The 21261-nt window shown below is 40.6% G+C and overlaps 1 non-coding gene across 1 annotated transcript; it reads left to right on the top strand.

The window, feature by feature from the left end:
* Positions 1–2044: 2044 nt before the first annotated feature.
* Positions 2045–2116, top strand: TRNAG-GCC (transfer RNA glycine (anticodon GCC)). The gene has a single exon. It is a non-coding gene; the product is annotated as a tRNA-Gly (tRNA).
* Positions 2117–21261: the final 19145 nt, after the last annotated feature.

The raw sequence follows: 21261 nt of genomic DNA, 5'->3' as shown, positions 1-21261 counted from the left end.
AAGAAATGTATGAAGGTGATAATGAGACAGGAACTTCTGTATGAAATTCCTTTACAACATAAGCTCCCTGCAGCTACTCAGTCCATTTCATCAACACAGAACCTTCAGTAAGAATTTGGGAGGGATGATGAGGTGATGCTATATTAACCTCTTGGGTTTTTATTTGCCAGGGGGTGGGGGCAGGGCGGTGCAGTGGTGTCTTTGCCTGGCATGTGTACGTTATCAGAGGCCCGGAAAGTTATGGTTTGTAAGTGTGCACGGGTCAGGGCACCAGGCTCCCTAACCCTGAAATACTTGCTCTGAAGCTCTCCCTGAGTCGGTTCCTGGCTCAGATGCCTTTGGCTCTAGCCTTCTCGTGATGGGAGCACCTAGACTTGAATCCCTCATCCTTTTTTCTGATGACAACCGATAAAGGGTGTGGCAGCAAAGGTTTGTCATCATTCAAGCTGATCTGAACTGGGAACTCAGGAGGAGGGACCAGTGTGTGTATCCTTATCATTGACAAACAAAGCCGCCTGCCCATTAAGAAGGTACCATCACAAAAACCCATTCATTATCGTTCCACTTAGAGGAATTCTGTGCTTAAAGTTCCACAATAAATGTAAGCACTTTCACTAGCCATGTCATGGCTGAAAAGAGACATTCTTGTGAGCAGCATAAGTAGATAATGTTTATGAACGCAGCCACAAGAAGGGCGTTCGTCCCTGTTTTTGGTATGTGAATTACTTTGTCACATGGTGACAAAAATAAGACATCAGAACCCCTGGTAGAAAACAGACAAATGCAGACTCTTCAAAGGGGGATAAAACATTATCTTTGTCTGTATGTATTAGTTCTTATAAAACAGAGACTAAATAACACATATTTTGAAGTAATAACACGTAGCTTAGTGACCTGCATGCTATATTATTTTGTTTATTTACATCATGCTGAGGATAGAAGTGGTTACTAAGAAAATAATTTGGAACCTGGACTAATATAGACCATGGGAAAAAGCCCCAGGCCTCTACTCCCTTAGCAGTACAGAAATTATTTTGACCTTGAAGGGTTTTAGGGCAGTTATACCAATGACCACCTGGGTCAATAAAAGAAAAAATCTTTATTGATTTGAGTCATATAGCTTCTTGGAATGGATTCCAAGATAAACAAGTTGCAGATACTTGCTTGTCAGTGTTAGGAGGCTACCAAGTTGAATCCCACAAGTTTGGAGTAAGATGGTCCTCTGGGAGCTAAATTATAATATCAAAACATAATGAACTGAAGTAGAAATATTCAAAATCACCTCAAAGAAAGAATGCTACCCAGACAGAGCTTTACTATCATAGAAAAAGCATGAAGGGAAGTGTATATCCAGGCAAAGGGTGCTGCCTAGGGGATCAGAAATCTTAGACCACATTTTTTGAATCATGCCTTTTTTTTTTCCTTTGATCTGTAAAGGACATTCCCCAGGAGGGATAGAAGCAGAGGACTGTCACCAAGTGACTGTAAATGTTCAGATCCCTAGATTAGAACCTCCCTAATGTGAGCAGGCTGCATTGTGCTGGGTGTGCCTAATACCTTGAAATATTCTAATAAACCCAGTCCTCTTGTTCTCATTCCATGTTTATAATCTCTTGCTTACTCTGGCTTCTCAGGTCAGTGTTCCTACAGAGAAATTTTGTATGAAGAATATGAATGTCATGTTTTCCTATCATAACTGCTCTTTTTGATATCATGAATAAATTTAATTGCTATTCAGTTTAGGAGCTGGCTTCCCATACAACTTGATTAGAGGGAGAAATGCTGCCCAGGCCCACTTAGGGTTCCAGTCTACAGTCTTCATCATGTTTTGACTGTAGCTTGAGTCACAGTGGGCACCTTCATTTCCTGGTTCTTAGAGAATAACATCTTCATAGGCTCAAAACACTGATGAAAGCGTGTATGGAACAGGTCTCTCAGTCAGCCAATGCATTGTTGTTTAGATTTTACATCTAATCGCAGGTACCTAATTAAGGTGAGTGTAACTCACAAAATTAGGTTTCTAAGCCTGTAAGACCAAGGACCTTCCCTGGTAGCTCAGTTGGTAAAGAATCTGCCTGCCATGCAGGAGACCCTGGTTCGATTCCTGGGTTGGGAAGATCCCCTGGAGAAGGGAACGGCTACCCACTCCAGTATTGTGACCTAGAGAATTCCTTGGGGTGGCAAAGAGTCAGACAGTACTGAGTGACTTTCACTTTCACTTTCAAGACCAAGGACCACCCAGCAGACCATGGAAAATTGCCAAAGGTGACAGGTAAGACAGCCTGGGTAACAGCCTTCCAACAGTCTGACTGTCTTGCCTGAAAAGGTGCACCTGCTTGTCTCTGGGCCCAGCGGATCATGCCCCCTGTCACTCTGCTGCATAAATCTTGGACCTTATATAAATGAGCTTACCAGTTTTATGGGATTACTTGAGACAAACTAGTAAAAAAGTTGAGGGATATCTACTCAAAACAGTGAATTTGGCTTTTGAATAATTGACCTGAAGCTATTCTTTGGGGCAGTAATTAGCCCATTAGGACCAAATGCCTGTTAAGACCACTCCTGGGTCATGATTAATGCATGAGTGTAAACTGCATGTAAGAGAAGTGTGTCTTTCATTCTCTATAACCAGCAGTGATGCATCCAGCTGACTCAAAAGCAGTAAAATATGATTACAATCTATGTCTAAAGGAGGAGCGGACAAATTTCAGTTTTATCCTATCAGAGATTATTAACTGATGTTTAAACTTAGACTGGACACAGTTGAAGTCCATAAAGTCACAGCCCAAGGAAAAGCCTATAAGAACCATCGTTTATATTGCTATGGGTAGATCTCTCTTTAAGGTAGCAAGGAATCTAACAGTGGCTTACAGCGGAATATTTAATAGTTACTCCTAAACCCATGGTTCCTCATGTTAAGTTCTGGCCTGAAAATCCCAGATTTAACATTTTTTTTAAACAATGATAATGAGATATTTGATTTCCTTGAGTCATTTGTATTATTATTGTGATGGAGTAGATATATAAATACTGATTTGTTTTCTTTAAAAAAAAAAACACTTTAAATTTTGTGTTGGGGTACAGCTGCTTAACAGTGTTATGATTGTTTCAGATAAACAGAGAAGGGACTCAGCCTTATATATACACATGTATCCATTCTCCCCCAAATTCCCTTCCCATCCAGGCTGCCACATGACATTGAGCAGAGTTCCATGTGTTATAGAGTAAGTTCTTATTGGTCCTCTATTTTAAATATAGCAGTGTATATATGTCAGTCCCAAACTCCTGAACCATATTCCTTCCCCTCGGCAACCATAAATTCATTCTCTTGAGTCTCTTTCTGTTTTATAAAGTAAAAACTGGCCACCTTTTGCCTGGAACATGTAACAAATTAATAGATCTGTAATCAAGCAAAGAAAAGAGTTTTCCACTTTTTTAAAATTAAGCTTTATGTTTTGAGACAGCTGTAGATTCATATGCAGTTTTAAGAAATAATATTGAGAGATCCTGTGTCCCATTCCCCAGTTTTACCCAGTGGTAACACGTTGTAAACTTATAGTGTGAGATCACAACCTGGATATTGATATAAATAAGTCAGGAAGCCTTTTCATAGCCACACCCACATGCCCCCACTCCCGTCACTCCTTAATTCCTGGCAACCAGTAATCAGTTCTCCTTTTCTATAATTTTGTCGTTTCAAGAATCTTATGTAAATAGTCATACCGTACTTAACCTTTAGTTGGTGTTAGTCACTCAGTCATGTCTGACTCTTTGCGACCCCACGGACTGTAGCCCACCAGGCTCCTCTGTCCGTGGGATTCTCCAGGCAAGAATACTGGAGTGGGTTGCCATGCCATCCTCCAGGGGATCTTCCCGACCCAGGGATCAAACCCGTGTCTCCTGTGTCTCCTGCACTGCAGGCAGATTCTTTACCTGCTGAGCCATCCGGAAAGCCCCATGTAACCTTTGGGGTCTGACTTTTTTTTCACTCAAACATAATCCTGTGGAGATTCATCTATGTTGTTGCATCTATCCGTTTTTTTTTTTTTCAATTGACATCCATGTCATGGTATATGTACCACGGTTTGCTGAACTGTTTACCCATTCAAGGACAAAGGAGTTATTTCCAATTTTGGACAGTTATAAATAAAGCTGCTAAAATATCTGTTTCTAAGTTTTTGTGTGAATATACATTTTTATTTCTCTGGGATAAGTGCCCAGGAGTGCAGTAGCTGGGTCATATGGTGGTTGCATGTTTAGTCTAATAAACTGCCCAATTGTTTTATAGAGTGGCTGTACCATTTTGCATTCCCAGCAGCAGTGACTGAGTTTCTGCACATCTTTGCCAGCATTTGGTATTGTCACTATTTCTCATTAGACATTTTGATAGGTATTAGCAATATCTCATTGTAGTTTTTTTTTTCCATTGTGATTTTAATTTGTATTTCTCTGATGAATAATGATGTTGAACATCTTTTCAGGTAATTATTTACCATTTGTATATGCTCTTGAATGAAATGTCTCTTCATATCTTCAGCCCTTTTTTTCTAGTTGAATTGCATGGTTTTCTTTATTATTGTTTTTTTAATTAATTAATTTATTTTAATTGGAGGCTAATTACTTTACAATATTGCAGTAGTTTTTGCCATACATTGACATGAATCAGCTATGGTTTACTGTTGTGTTTTGAGAATTCTTAGTATGTTCCACATCCGAGTCTTTTTGTCAGATATGTGGTTTGCAAATATTTTCTTCTTGTTTGTAGCTTCTCTTTCCATCCTCTTATTTCACAGAGCAAAATGTTTAATTTTGATGAAATCCAATTATTAGTTTTCTGTTTTACAGATCTTGGTTTTGGTGTCAAGTCTGGGTACTCTAGTTTTAGATTCTGAAAATTTTCTCATATTTTCATTCTGAAAGTTTTATAGCTTTACATTTTAAGTCGGTGATCTATTTTGAGTAATTTTTTCATGTAAGGTGTGACATTTAAGTTGAGGCCCATTTTTTTTGGTCTATGATGTCCAGTCACTCTGGTACCATTTGCTTAAAATCTTCCTCCCATTGAATTCTACCTTTGTCAAATCAGTTGGGCATATTTGTGTGGTACTATTTGTTGCTTCTCTAGTCTGTTCCATTGATCTAAGTCCCTTCCTCTGCAGTGCCACACAATTTTGAAGTTGGGTAGAATGATCTTCCCAGTTGATTCTTCTTTATCAAAATTGCTTTAGCTATTTTAGTGCCTCTGTCTTTCCACATAAATTTTATAATAACCTAGTAAAATCTGCAGACTCTTTCTGGGATTTTGATGGGAATTGCATTAAACCTATCTATCAATTTGCTGAGAATTGACCTCTTTAATAGGTTGAATCTTGCAATCCATGAACACAGTATGTCTCCATTTATTAGATCTTTGATTTCTCTCATTATCATTTTTCAGCACTCAAGTCCTGTACATGTTTTATCAGACTTATACCCAAGAGTTTCATTTTTAAAAAATATTCATTTATTTATTTAATGGCTCTGTCAGGCCTTAGTTGCAGCGTGTGGACTCTCTAGTGGTGGTCCACAGGCTCAGTTGCCCTGCGGCATGTGGGATATTAGTTCCCTGACCGGGGATCTAACCCTCATCCCCTGAGTTGCAGGGTGGATTCCTAACCACTGGACCACCAGGGACATCCGAAGAATTTCATTTTTTGAGTGATTTTAAATGGTATTACATTTTTAAATTTTGGTTTTCACAAATTCATCGCTGATATATAGAAATGCAATTGATTTTTATGTTTATTTTGCATCTGATAGTCTTTTTTAAGTTGTATTTATTTATTTACTTTTGGCTGTGCTGGGTCTTTGTTGCTGTATGGGCTGGGCTTTTCTCTAGTTGCTGAGAATAGGAGCTGCTCTCTAGTAATGCTGCATGGGCTTCTCTTGTTGTGGAGTATGGGCTCTAGGGCACGTGGGCTTCCGCAGTTGTGACATGTGGGCTCAGTACTCGTGAATCCCGATGCTACAGCACAGGCTCAGTAGTTGTGGCTTATGGGCTTACTTGCTCTGCAGCATGTGGGATCTTCCCAGACCAGGGATCAAACTTGTGTTGCCTTCACTGGCAGGCAGATTCTTTACCACTGAGCCACCAGGGAAGCCCACATCTGGCAATCTTGATGAATTCACTTATTATTTCTAGGAGTTTTTTGGGGGTAGAGGTCCAGGGATGAATTCCTCAGGATTTTCTATGTAGGTGATTACGTTATCTATAAATCATTTTGTTTCTTCCTTTCAATCTCTATGCCATTTTTCCCCTTTAGTTGCCTTATTGCACTGGCTAGAACTTCTACCTTTATGTTGAGTAAAATTGGCAAATTAGATGTCTTTGCCTGTTTCTTATCTTAGGGCAAAAGCATTTAGTCTTTTACCATTAAGTATGTTAGCTGTAGATGTTCTGTTGATGTTCTTTGTAAGTTTGAGAAAGTTTTCCTCTATTCCTACTGCTTTTTTCTGAGAGCTTTTACCATAATGGATATTGACTTTTGTCAGATGCTCTTTTCACATAAGTTTATATGATCCTGTGATTTTTGCTTCTTTAGCCCATTAATATGGTAGATTACATTGACTGCTATTTGAGTACTGAACAGCGCTGCATTTCTGTTATTACTCCATTTGATCATGGTATATAAATAATTTGGGGGGCATCTCTCGTAGCTCAGTTGGTAAAGAATCTGCCTGCAATCCAGGAGACCTGGGTTCGATCCCTGGGTTGGGAAGATCTCCTGGAGAAGGGAATGGCAACCCACTCCAGTATTCTTGCCTGGAGAATCCCATTGACAGAGGATCCCGGCAGGTTACAGTCTCTGGGGTTGCAAGAGTCAGACACGACTAAACCACCACCATACAAATAACTTTATATGTAGCTGGATTCTCCTTGCTTATTTTTTGTTAAGGACTTTTTGTGTCTATATTCATAAAGAATTTTATATTTTCTCTCTCTTTTTTGTACTGTCTTTGTCTGGTGTTATACAAATGAGTCAGAGAGGACCTCTGTGTATTGGCCCCCTAGGCTATTTATTTCTTCACTGCAGGCTGAGACCAATTAGTTCAAAAGCCAATATGCACCAAACTCAAATTTTTACACATCTAATATCCAGTTATCTTAAAAATGGTCCCAGCAAGCAAACATTAGGCCATTTAGGGCTTCTCTGCTTTGCATATCCCATGAAACCTAATCTGGCATCTGCTGGCCTTTGATAAGATAAAGCTTTGTGGTTATAAGACTGCAAGCTGCTGCCTTTCAGAATTCTCTGACCCAGACACTCTCCACTGTGTTGCTGAGTGACATCATGTAGACATGTAAGCCCCTCTGGTCACCCTTTCCTCTGGGAGTTCCTTTACCCCCCTCCCCTTCTGGATGGTGGCCCTCTTGCCATAAGCCTCTGGTTGGTCTCATACTGAGACCCTCACATGCAACCCTATTCAAGCACAGCCTAAAAAAGCTTACATTATTGTTTCCTTTGTGGTTATATCATTTTTCTTTATCATCCCCCAAATCTCTCAAATCCCCTACAGATATCAGGGTAATACTAGCTTTATAAACTGCATTGGGAAATGCTCAGTTTTCTGGAAGAGATCATGTAGAACTGATGTTAATTTTTCCTTCAGTGTTCGGGAGAATTCTCCAGTGAAACTCCATTTGTGTCCAGAGGTTTCTTTGGGGGATCTTTTAATTAAACATTCCGTTTCCTTGATGGATATAAAGTTTTTCCAGTGATCTATTTCATACTGGGTATAGTGACGATGTGTTTCTGTTTATCAAAAAATCCAATACTTTTCCAGTGCTGTTCTGTTTCTCCTGTTCTAAGAATCTGATGACACCAGTATTAGCTCCTCTGTAACAGTCCCACGGGTCCCTGAGGCTTTGTTCATTGTTTCCCCTCCAGTCTGTTTTCTCCCTGTTGTTCCGATTGGGTCATTCCCATTTTCCTAACTTCAAGTTTACCGATTTGTTCCTTTGTTCCTCATCCACTGAGTTTTTTCATTTCTGTTATTGCATTTTTCAATTGTAAAGGTTTTATTGGGTTCTTCTTCTTTATGTCTTCAATCTTTTGATAAGATTTTCTCTGTCTTTGCTGAGTCGGTATTTTTGTTCGTTTCAAGACATTCTTCATTGCTTACTGAAGCATTTTATTATGGCTTCTTTAACACCTTTGTCAGATCATTCGGACATCTCTGTCATCTTGATTATCTTTTTCCATTCAGTTTGGATCTTCCTGTGTTTTGGTGTGATGAGTAATTTTTGTTTGTTTGTTTAAACCTGGTATGTGTGGATATTTTGAGACTTTGGGTCTTATTAAACCTTCTCTTTTAGCTGACTTTTTCTGACTTTGTTCTGTCAGGGGCGTGAGGGTGCTGCCTCATTACTGCCAAGTGGGGGCAGAGATCCATATTTCCCACCCAGCTTTGTTGACACCTGATGAGGGAAGGTGCTCCTCAGTTCTGCTGGGGTGGGGAAGGAGTTCAGCTTTCTACCAGGCCCACACTGGAACCTCTCTTTCTGGGAGAGGGAGCGGTACCTCAGTACTGCCCCACGTGTGGCCTCCCCGACACCACGGGGTGGGGAGTGACCCTGTTACAGCTGGGCAGTGATGCGATTTCTGACTCTCCACCAGGCCTCCCCTGACATCACTCCGCTGGGAAGGAGAGGGTGGGTAGGGTATTACTGTCAGTAGGGATGTCAGTCCCGGCTCCCCACGGGATCTCCGTTGATTCCACGAAGGGGGTCTGCCCCCTCTTCTGCCCTCTCACACCACCCTGGCAGTGACGTTTACCTTTTACATCCACAGTTTACATTACCAGCTTGTGAGGGTGGACATCCAGGCTCCGCATGTAACCTCTGCTGTCATTGGTGGGGATGGGGACACAATTCTTTCTATGAGGTTTGGCCACAGTTGAGTAGTTTTCAACTGAAATCTTTCTCTCCTTGCCAGGCTGCCTCTTTTCTGGTCCTTTGGCTAGAGAGGCTTTTGTTGGTTTTTTTCTTTTTTTTTTTTCCTTCAGATTGTTGGCATTTCTATGTTGCTGGCTTCTTTAGCTTCATGTCAGAGCTATTTGAAGCTAAGAGGAACTCAGGAAACTCACCACTATGATGTTCTTTGGGTCTCAGTGTCCTTAACTGGTCTGCCTTCTGCTCTCCATTTCTCAGTCTTCTTATAAGTGTTTTGCATATAATGTTCAGGGTTTTTCATTGTCCTTAGTGGGAAGAATGGGGGCTTCCCAGGTGGCACAGTGGTACAGAATCTGCCTGCTAATGCAGGAGACGCAGGACATGCAGATTCAATCCCTGGATTGGGAAGATCCCCTGGAGGGGCAACCCATTCTAGTATTTTTAAATTCCATGGACTGGGGCTTACTCCTTGGAAGAAAAGTTATGACCAACCTAGACAACATATTAAAAATCAGAGACATTACTTTGTTGACAAAGGTCTGTCTAGTCAAGGCTATAGTTTTTCCAGTAGTCATGTATGGATGTGAGAGTTGGACTATAAAGAAAGCTGAGCACGGAAGAATTGATGCTTTTGAATTGTGGTGTTGGAGAAGACTCTTGAGAGTCCCCTGGACTACAAGTATATTCAACCAGTCCATCCTAAAGGAAATCAGTCCTGAGTGTTCATTGGAAGGACTGATGTTGAAGCTGAAACTCCAATACTTTGGGCACCTAATGTGAAGAGCTGACTCATTCGAAAAGACCCTGATGCTGGGAAAGAACAAAGGCAGGAGGAGAAGGGGACAACAGAGGATGAGATGGTTGGATGGCATCACCGACTCAATGGACATGGATTTGGGTGGACTCCGGGAGTTGGTGATGGACAGGGAGGCCTGGCATGCTGCAGTCCATGGAGTCGCAAAGAGTCAGACACAACTGAGTGACTGAATTGAACTGAACTGAACTGAATGGACAGAGGAGCCTGGAGGGCTACAGTCCGTGGGGTCGCAAAGAGTTGGAGCACAAGTGGGAAGAATAGGAAAAAGTACATTTATTCCACCTTCCCGGAAGCTGAAGTCACTCATTTGGCATTTTGAAAAATGAACAAAATCCATGTGCTGGGTCAAAGCAGAGAGCATCATTTCCATGGGTCTCCTGAAGGTGACTGGGTTGATAATCATCTGAGTCTACTGCTCTTGGTGGTCCTCCAGGTAACTCTGAAAGCTGGGAATCTCCTTTAAGCATTTATTCAGCTTGAAATTTTTGACCGACTATTTAAAATGAGGCACAATGACCAGGTTGCAGTCAGAGAAGGATCTGAGTGGTTGACCTTGTTTTGGAAATCTGTGGGAATCACCCGCGTCTCAAGTGGGAGCTTTGCCTTCACAACCTCAGTCACTGAGTTTATATCCTTGCTAACTGTCCCCAGAATCTACCTTCATCCTTGTCTCTGACAGCCAGATTCATATCCTCCCCCTGGGATTTATAATTCTTACTTTTTTTAGGTGAGGAGAAATTTATAATAAGCTTCAAATCTGATGATTTGAGCTTATTTTATTTTAATCATGTCTGTATCCTCAGGCTAGGTGTTGTAGATGTTTGGAGTTGTCAGGTGTAGGTGGTTGGAGAGTATCTGCCATCTTTACCAGAACACTCTGTCGGTAGAAATGATTTTTATCTTATAGGTGATTCCTTGGTAATTGGTAAGAGAAGAAATTTCACCTTCAGAGGCTGGGTTTTAAGTAGATCTCAGCCAGTAATTGGTCAGCAGTTGCATTGAAAGTCCGTGGGTCTGGCCTCCCCATCCCGAGCTCATGTGCATTAGGAAAAGAGAAAAGATCTCTCTCAGCCTGATCCAAAGCATTCATTCTAAAGATGGGGACTTTATCAGGATTAGCTCAGCTGCAAGTGGCAGAAAAATCAGAGTGACGGTTGCTTAAACAAGATAGTGATGTATTTCCCCTCTGTATAAGTCTGGAAGGGCCGTCCAGCACTGGCATGGCGGGTCTACACTGAGCAGGCATCTGCGTTCCTTTCATCCTCTTGCTTTTCCATTCTCAACTCATGGCTTTCACGTTATGGTTCAGAGAGAAATAGGATATGCTGCTGCTGCTGAGTCATCTTGGTCTTGTCTGATTCTGTGTGACTCTGTGGACTGCAGTCTGCCAGGCTTCTCTATCCATGGGATTCTCTAGGCAAGAATACTGAAGTGGGTTGTCATGCCCTTCTCCAGGAGTTCTTCCCAGCCCAGGGATCAAACCCAGGTCTCCTGCATTGCAGGCAGATTCTTTTACCACTGAGCCACCAGGGAAGCCTGAAGTAGGGCATATCCTTTACCTATATTGAAGTGAAAGTTGCTCAGTTGTGTCCGACTCTTTGCAACCCATGGACTGTGTCCATGGGATTCTCCAGGCCAGAATACTGGAGTGGGTAGCCGTTCCCTTCTCCAGGGAATCTTCCCAACTCAGGGATCGAACCCAGGTCTCCTGCATTGCAGACAGATTCTTTACCAGCTGAGCCATGAGGGAATACCTATATTGAGACTTCCTTGAAATTGTTTGTGACTGTTCCTTCCCTCCAGCCTGACCTAAGTGAAGTTACGTGGCTACTGTTAGTTGCAAGGAAAGCTGGATAAGATAGTGCTTGTTCTAAGTGGCCAAGTGTCCATTTGTTCTATCACTGAGAAAGAAAGGGAGAATGAATAATAAGGGGGAGATAGCAATTTCTGTTACTGGAACTAACAATGAATAAAGATCTGTAATACTAATTATAGGTGACCACCGCAACTCCTGACTGAGCTCTACATGCTGTCATTTTTGAGTATTTAGAGATTTTTTCATTTGATGACTATATCTGTCCGTAAGAGTAGGATCCATAAGGAAGCAACCCTCCGCTTTTCCAGCATCTCACAAAAGATGTGATCTGACTCACCAGCATGCTTAATGTTCAGGTCCAAGAATGATTAATTCATCCATGGAGTCTGTGTTTTAATACAGAATAAATATTATGGCAAAGAGATCACAAGTCCAAGCAAATAGCATGCCCTTGGCAGGGGAAGTATAAATATTAAAAATAAATCACATCAATTTGCCAGAGATCAAAACGGTAGGAGGTTCCAGTGTCTCTAAAGCTAGCAGAGATTCTAGTGACCAAGCCACTCTTCTCTTAATTTCCGCCCAAAATATGGAGAGAAATCCGTGAATGTGAGGAGATTCATTCTAAAGTCCGACTCAGTTGTAAGCATATAGTGTGAAAACCTACCAGCAAAGCCAGGGTTAAAAGTTTTATTAGTGTGCCCACTTGCTGTGGCCCCCAAGGACTCAGAACTAAGTACTGCATCTGTAGTTTCAAAAAATCAAAAATCATCTGCTGATATAGCCCTACTTTAAAATAAAAATTTTACCTGTTTACGACTTCTCACTTCTCCAGAGCCCAGCAATCTGTAACCTCTTAGGAACACAGCTAAGAAACACACATCTTTGACAAAATAAAATAGTTGTAAGCAGTCATGTATTTTTATCCCCTAAGGAAGTAAAGATTATCTACTGGGTCCTGACTCACAGCACATGTAGTCTTGCACTACACACAATGCTAACAAGCGTGTTACCTGGCTTCTCATTTCCGAGCGTATTGGAACTACAGGCATACATTGGAGATGTTGTGAATTTGGTTTCAGATCCTAGCGATAAAGTGAATATTGCAATAAAACAAGTCACACAAAATTTCCGGTTTCCCAGTGCATATAAAACTTATGTTTATAACATATAGTCTTTTCAGTGTACATAGCAATATATCTGAAAAAAAAAAAGGTCCCTGAATTAAAAATACTTCATTGATAAAAAATTCTAACCATCACCTGACAAAGCAGAGTTGCCACAGACTTTCAATTTGTAAGAAATGCATTATCCGTACAATGAAGTGAAGCGCAGTAAAACAAGATACGCTGCATAGAAGCAAGAAGAGGACTGTGCAGACTGGAGCATGCATAGCAACAGGAAGTGATGAGTGTCAACCTACCAGCAAGAGAAGAGACAAGGATCTACAGAAGATAGAAAGGAATTCCAGTAAATCTGGTTTCCACAGATATGTAACGCAAGGACAAAGAGCCACTGTCCTTGGCAAGCCCTGGTTACAGTGCCACGTCTTTCCTCCACAAACATCCAAACGCAGGGGACTTCCCTGGAGGTACAGTGGCTAAGGCCCCATGGTCCCAGTGCAGGGAGCCCAGGTTCCATCCCTGATGAGGGAACTAGATACCACGTAACGCACCTAAAGATCGCACATGCTGCAACTAAGAGCTGGCACAGCCGAATACAGAGTTAAAAAAAAAGAAAAGAAAAGAATGCTTACACTGTTCCCCTTGCACCAGGACACGGGAATGAATTCTAGTTGATGAAATATAGATCAGAGTGCTATGTGCTGTGTTCAGATATGGTCTTTAAAATATCTTGTAAACTACTTCAAAGCCTCTCTCTTATATGTCCCCAAAGGCAGAGAACTCAGGGATGGAGTGTGTGGCCCTAGAAGATGGATGTTGGAGTCCCAGACAGAAGGAGCCTGGTCCCTGAATAACTGCCTGGTATGGAGCACCTCTACTAACCCACATTGAACTGTGGTGTCAGCTAGAAATATTTTATTGGGTCAACTCACTGAGTTTTGGGGGTTGTTTGTTATAGTTACCAGCATTTCTCATCCCAGGTAATATAGACTTGGAAATATTGTTTTTTAAAAAACATCAAAACTATGGCATCATATAGCAGGCAGCAAGAACAGATAGAGCATGCTGATGTCTAGAAATCCATGTCCAACAATGGCAAAAATTTTGGTAATATGTCACCTGTGGTATGTTGGAGGCAGACTGCGTGCCTGTTGAACTTACGGCTCTGTGGGAAGAAATTGGAAAATGAACATTCAGTTCAGTTCAGTTCAGTCGCTCAGTCGTGTCTGACTCTTTGCGACCCCATGAATCGCAGCACGCCAGGGTTCCCTGTCCATCACCAACTCCCAGAGTTCACTCAGACTCACATCCATTGAGTCGGTGATGCCATCCAGCCAAAATGAACATTAGTAGTGTCTATTGGCTGATTAGTAGTGTCTATTGACTGTTACTGGCTGTGTTTGACAGACTACCGCAAGAAAGAGATGAGCAAAGGAAAATAATGGCCAGTTTGTAACAAAAAGTGAAAAGGAATAGAGAAAATCCATAATTTTAGTGTCTTACAGAGTTGGAAAACCCAACTTTTTAGGCAGGATCTTTAATCCTGGTTGTGGCCTGGAAACTCTCAGTTGCAGCATGTGGGATCAGTTCCCTGACCAGGGTTTGAACCTGGGCCCCCTGCATTGGGAGCATGGCGTCCTTAGCCACTGGGCCACCAGAGTTGAGATTTCTTCTTTGACCAGGTGGTATTTAGAAACATGTTTTTTTACTCCTTGCATATTTGGGGATTTTCTTATAACCTTTCTGTTGTTGATTTCCAGCTTAATTCCTCCGTGGTCTGAGAGCAAACGTTGTATGATTTCTGTTCTTGTAGATTTCAGATGTGTTTTATCGCTCAGAATGTGTCTATCCTGGTGAATGTTCCACGTGAGCTTGAGGGAAATGTGTGTTCTGCTGACGAGGTAGATTTTAACGCTTTTTCTGTCTTGTGATTCTGCCACCTTTTAGGGTCTGGGAGCCATCCACAGCATTATTTGTATCTGGTGGCAGATGATAATTGCACCAAAGATTTTAGGGACCAGCCCTAAAGATCCCACATGCCATAACTAAGACCTGGCACAGCCAAATAAATAAATATTAAAAAAAAATTTTTTTTTAACTAAATGAAAATGAAAACACAATTCATCAAAATTTGTGGGATGCAGAGAAAGCAGTGTTTAGAGGGAAATTGATTGAACTGAATGTATGTATTAGAGAAGAAAATCGAAAATCAATATTCTTCTACCTTGGGAAACTAGAAAAAGAGCAGTCAAATCCAAAATAAGGAGAGGAAAAGAAATGATAAGAATTAGAGCAGAAATCAATGAAATTGAAAACAAGAAATCAATAGAGAAAGTCAATGAAAACAAAAGCTGGTTGTTTGAAAATATTAATAAAATCAATATGCCTTTAGCCAGGTGAACTAAGAAAAAAAAAAGAGAGAGGACACAAATCACTAATATCAGAAATGAAAAAAAGACATCACTATAGGTCCCATGGAAATTAAAAGGACGATAAAAAATACTATAAACAACTATGCCCACAAATTTGATAATCTAGATGAAACTGACTAAATTCTTGGAAGACACTATCTGCCAAAACTCATAGAAGAAGAAATATAGGGTCTAAATAGACCTATATCTATTAACAAAATTGAATCAACAATTAATAATCTTTCAAAACAGAAAACACCAGACTCAAATAAGTTCACTGGTGAATTCTGCCAAACATTTAAGGAAGAAATTATACCAATTCTCTACAATAGTTTTTAGAAGATGGAAGCAGAAGGACTACTTCTAACTCATGCTATGAGGCCAGCATTACCCTAATACCAAAGCCAGACTAAGACATCACAAGAAAAGACAGCTACAGACCAATATCTCTCATGAGCATAGATACAAAAATCCTCAACAACATATTAGCAAATATAACACAAAGTGTAAAAAAATTCTATACTATGACCAAGTAGCTCATAGTATCCCAGGCATACTAGTCTGGTTCAACATTTAAAAATCAACTAATGTAATCCATCCCATCAACAAATAAGACACATCACATGATCATATCAATAGATGCCCCTTTCACTCCTTTTAAACATTATACTGAAAGTCTTTGCTATGCATAAAGGTAAGAAAAGAAAAAGTATACAGATTGGGAAGGGAGACATAAAGCTGTCTTTCCATTTGCAGTTTGAAAACTGTTCACAGTTCAAAAAACTGCAGACAATAATTTATGATCATCTATGTAGAAAATCTGAAAGAATTAACAAGAACACCTGAAACTAGTCTAAATATTATAGCAAGGTTTCAGGACACAAGATTAAATATACAAAAGCTAATTGCTTTCCTATATGCCAACAACAAACAAGTGGAATTTGAAATTAAAAATACAATACTGCTTGCATTAGTACCCCCCCAAATAAATACTTAGATATAAATCTAAAAAGCTATGTGCAAGATCTATATGAGGAAAACTGCAAAACTCTGATGAATGAATTAAAAGAGAACTAAATAAGTGGAGAGACATCCCATGTTTAAAGATAGGAAGAATCCATATGGTCAAGATGTTAGTTCTTCCCAAAGTTCTCTGTAGCTTCAGTGTAGTTCCAGCAAGTTACTTTGTGGATATCAACAAACTGATTCTAAAATTCATATGGAAAGGCAAAAGACCTAGACTAGCCAACACAATATTGAAGAAGAATGAAGTTGAAGGACTAATACTACAGACTTTAAGACTCAGTGTAAAGCTACGGTGATCAAGACAGTGTACTGTTGGCAGCGGGTAGGGGAGGGGAATTTGGATGAAGGCAGTCAAAAGACTTGAAAAAACCCTGATGCTGGGAAAGATTGAAGGCAGGAGGAGAAGGGAACGACAGAGGATAAGATGGTTGGATGGCATCACCGACTCAATGGACATGAGTTTGAGTAAACTCTGGGAGTTGGTGATGGACAGGGAGGCCCAGTGGCTGCAGTCCATGGGGTCGCAAAGAGTCGGACACGACTGAGTGAACTGAACTGAACTGAGTCAAAAGAAACAAACTTCCAGTTTTAAATAAGTTCTAGAGATGTACAATAATAAGTACAATAATGTACAACATGATAAGTATAATTAACATTTCCATATGTTATATATATATATCACATCACAGCGAAAAAAATTATTTTTTCAGTTTCTTTTATTTTGTGTGTATATGAGATGATGGATGTTCACTGTGATAAGTTTTCATGATGTCTGTAAGTCAAATCATTATGCTGTATAACTTAAACTTATATAGTACTGCATATCAATTATATCTCAAGACTGGAAAAAAAGACAGCATATTACTGATGAAAGAATAGATAAATCAGTAGAAGAGTAGAGACACAAAAATAAACCCCCATAAATATATTGATCTTTGACAAAGAAACAAAGATAGTCTCTTCAACACGTGGTGCTAGAACAACTGGATATCCACATGCAAAATAATTAATCTAGACACAGACCTTACACCCTTCACAAAACTGAAAATGGTTCTTAGACTTAAACTGCGAAACTGTAAGATTTTTAGAAGGTAACATAGGGGAAATCTACATGACCTTGGATAAGGTGATGACTTTTTAGATATAACACCAAAGGCACCATCCATGAAAGAAAATAATTGATAAGCTGCTGCTGCTAAGTCGCCTCAGTTGTGTCCGACTCTGTGTGACCCCATAGAAGGCAGCCGACTAGGCTCCTCTGTCCCTGGGATTCTCCAGGCAAGAACACTGGAGTGGGTTGCCATTTCCTTCTCCAATGCATGAAAGTGAAAAGTGAAAGTGAAGTCGCTCAGTCATGCCTGACTCTTAGCCACCCCATGGACTGGAGCCCACCAGGCTCCTCCATCCATGGGATTTTCCAGGCAAGTGTACTGGAGTGGGGTGCCACTGCCTTCTCCATTGATAAGCTGGACTTCATTAAAATTAAAATTTCTACTCCATTGAAGACATTATCAAGAGAATAAGAAGCCCATCCACAGACCTGGAAAAAATATTTGCAAAGGTTATATCTGATAAAGGATTGTTATCCAAAATATGAAAAGAACTCTTAAAACTCAAAACCAAAAAAACAACCCGTTTAAAAATTACCTTATCAAATAAATCACCAAAGAAGATACAAAGATGGCGAAAAAGCTTATGAAAAGATGCTCCACATCATGTCACCAAGGAAATGCAAATTAAAACAACGAGATGCCACTGCATGCCTATTAAAATGGCCAGTATCTGGAAAACCGACAACACAAACGGTGGCGAGGATGTGAACCTGAAGAACACTCATACACTGCTGGTGGGGATGCAAAACAGTGCAGCCACGTTGGAAGACAGTTTGCTGGTTTGATGGTTTCTTTCAATATTAAACATGCCCTTACCATACAACCCAGCAATCATACTCCTGGGTATTTACCCAAAACAGTTGAAAACTTATATATACACAAAAACCTGCACTTGATGTTTATGGCAGCTTTATTAACAATTGCCAAACTTTGGAAGCAACCAAGATGTCCTTCAGTAGGTAAATGGATAAACTGTGATACATCCAAACAATGGAATACTGTTGAATAATAAAAAGATAGCAGATATCACGCCATGAAAAGACATGGAGGAACCTTAAACATATATTACTGACTGAAAGTAGCCGATACGAAAAGGCTACATACTGTATGATTCCAACGGTATGACATTCTAGGAAAGGCAAAACGATGGAGACAGGGGTTAGAGAGGAGGCAGGCATGTTAGTTGATGCACAGAGGATTTTTAGAGCAATGAGAATGTCCCATATGGCATTATAACAGTGGACACATGTCATTATGCCTTTCTTCAAACACATGAGCTGTACAACACCAAGAGAGAACCCTCATGTAATCTGTGGACTTTGGGTGATGATCATTTGGCCACGTAACTTCATCCTTAGTAACAAAGGCACACACTGCTGAGTGATGTTGATAATGGAGGAGGCCACGCATGTGTATAGAAGAGGGTATATGAGAAATCCTTTACTGTCCTCTTAACTTTGTTACGAACCATAAACTTCTCTAAAACAAATAATCTTTTTTTAAAATCTACATTATTGAAAGTGATACATCTGTGAAATGCAGTGTTGTTGAAAGTGATGTCTTGGATGAACTGCTGGGGACAGACAAGGAAGGAAACTAAGGAAGAGTTAGGAGAACTAAGAACACGAAAATCTTATCACTGTCACAGATAGTTTCCAATTTGTTCTCTCGGTTGGGCAGGACTACACAATCGAGGCTACAATCATGGAAAGAAATTTTCCTGTGGGCCCGCTGGTTTTCTTGTTCCAATCCAGATAAATCCTGCCTGTACAGACCACAGACTGATAGCTGTTGATAGATCAACACTAAACAGTCTCTCCTATATTAAAATCATACCTCAAAGCACACGTACTCTTGATGATTTATGGTAGTGGTGCCCCCATATATAAAAGACTGTTTTACATGATAAATTTTTTCAATGAACAGTAAATGAATCACAGAAGTACTTTTTTAAAAATTGAACTTACCTCAGTAATATCTAAGTGAGAAGTATTTGGTCATTATCTGTACAAGAAGTATACCTTACAAATACTTTTTGGAAAGTCTTTGTCTCTGCCCATCTCTCTCATTAAAAATATACCAGAAAATGAATAGAGCTGGATATCCTACGTGTCTTTTGCTTTCATTTTAAAATTATCCTTAATACTACTTGCCCCTGTAAATAGGAAAGATGAAAGAATAGATAAGATCATTGTAAAAAATTGCCTTACATTCCCCAACCACTGATAAAAACAAAAAGCAAACATTAAATTCCAGTTGCTAGGAGAGGAATTGGAGTAAGGTTTAGAGCTGGGGACAATAGGTATACATGGTGTATATGTGTTCCCACTCAAAGAATTCGAAGAAATCGATCTTGATTGTTACTTAGATTTTGAAAGCTGGGATGTGACTTCTAGTCATGTCTATGGGTTGAAACATTGTTTGAATCATGGGCCACTCTTGAGAATTTAATGAGAGCGATGGGCTTCATTCCCAGAAAAATGCATGTAAACACAGACATAATAATTGCATATAAATAACCTACTGCCTTGAAAATACTTTTCTTCGAGAACTACCCCCAAAGTTAAGCTTTTCTAATCTGAATTTTCAAGTAAACTAAATGCCCTCTTGAGTGACTTTCGCTTTCACTTTAATGCCCTCTTCTTGAAAAAAAAGTTACAATAAATAAAAGTTGTACACACAGAATAAAAAATAAGTTAGTTCTGTTGGAAAGTAATTTTAATGAGAACTATGCTGCTCCTTTGGGTTTATTTTTTGTTTATTTTGTTCTTTGTTTTTCCTAAAAGACAGCCCCCACTTATTGTTTCAAGATTTCTGTTGGCCAGAAGTCTGGGCATGGTAAAGCTGAGAATGTGCTGCTGCTAAGTCGCTTCAGTCGTGTCCGACTCTGTGTGACCCCACAGACAGTAGCCCACCAGGCTCCCCCATCCCTGGGATTCTCCAAGCAAGCGTACTGGAGTGGGTTGCCATTTCCTTCTCCAATGCATGAAAGCGAAAAGTGAAAGTGAAGTTGCTCAGTCATGTCCGACTCTTAGCGACCCCTTGGACCGCAGCCTACCAGTTGTTGTCTAAAGCTTAGGGTATCCTTCAAGGCCCATTCAGATTGTTAGCAGAATTCCAATATAGGATTGCTGGAGAAGGAAACGGCAACCCACTCCAGTACTGTTGCCTGGGAAATCACATGGATGGAGGAGCCTGGTGGGCTACAGTCAATGGGGTCACAAAGAGTCAGATGCAACTGAGCACTATAGAATTGAGGTCCTTGTCTTTTCAATAACTGTCAGCTGGAGACCACTCTCAGCTCCTGAATGCTGTCTGCAGTCCCTTGCATGGGGCCTTTATAGGCAGTTCTTGGCATGGATGTTTGCTTGCTTCCAGATTAGCAGGAGCATGTGTCTCTGACTTTTGGAGAGGCTCAGTTGCTTTTAAAGACCCACCTGGTTAGGTCCAACCAGCTGGATCGTCCCCCTTTGGATGAACTCAGTATTACACAGGGAACTCTGCTCAATGTTATGTGGCAGCCTGAATGGGAGGAGAGTTTGAGGGAGAAGGGATACGTGTATAGGTACGGCTGAGTCCTTTGCTGTCCACCTGAAACTATCACAACATTGTTAATTGGCTCTTTTCCAAGATAAAATAAACAATTAAAAAACAAAACCAGACTTCCCTGGTGGTAGAGCGGGTAAGAATCCACCTGCCAATACAGGGGGCATGGGTTCGATCCCTGGTCTGGGAAGATTCCACATGTCATGGAGCAGCTAAGCCCACGCACCACAGTTACTGAGCCCAAGTCCTACAACCACTGAATCCTGCGCACCGAGAGCCTGTGCCCCTCAACAAGAGAAGCCACTGCAGTGAGAAACCCCTGCACTGCAGCAAAGAGTAGCCCCCACTTGCCGCAACTAGAGGAAGCCTGTGTGCAGCAACGGAGACCCAGCACAACCAAATAAATAAAACAAAAAACAACTGACTTGAAACCTAATCCCAGGAGGGATATCCTGTCAGTCACAGGCTCTGCCTCCA

Source organism: Bos mutus, chromosome 14 (genome assembly GCF_027580195.1).
Source record: "Bos mutus isolate GX-2022 chromosome 14, NWIPB_WYAK_1.1, whole genome shotgun sequence".
NCBI classification, from domain to species: domain Eukaryota; kingdom Metazoa; phylum Chordata; class Mammalia; order Artiodactyla; family Bovidae; genus Bos; species Bos mutus.
The sequence above is the reverse complement of the archived record's forward strand: the minus strand, read 5'-3'. Positions and strand labels throughout refer to the sequence as shown.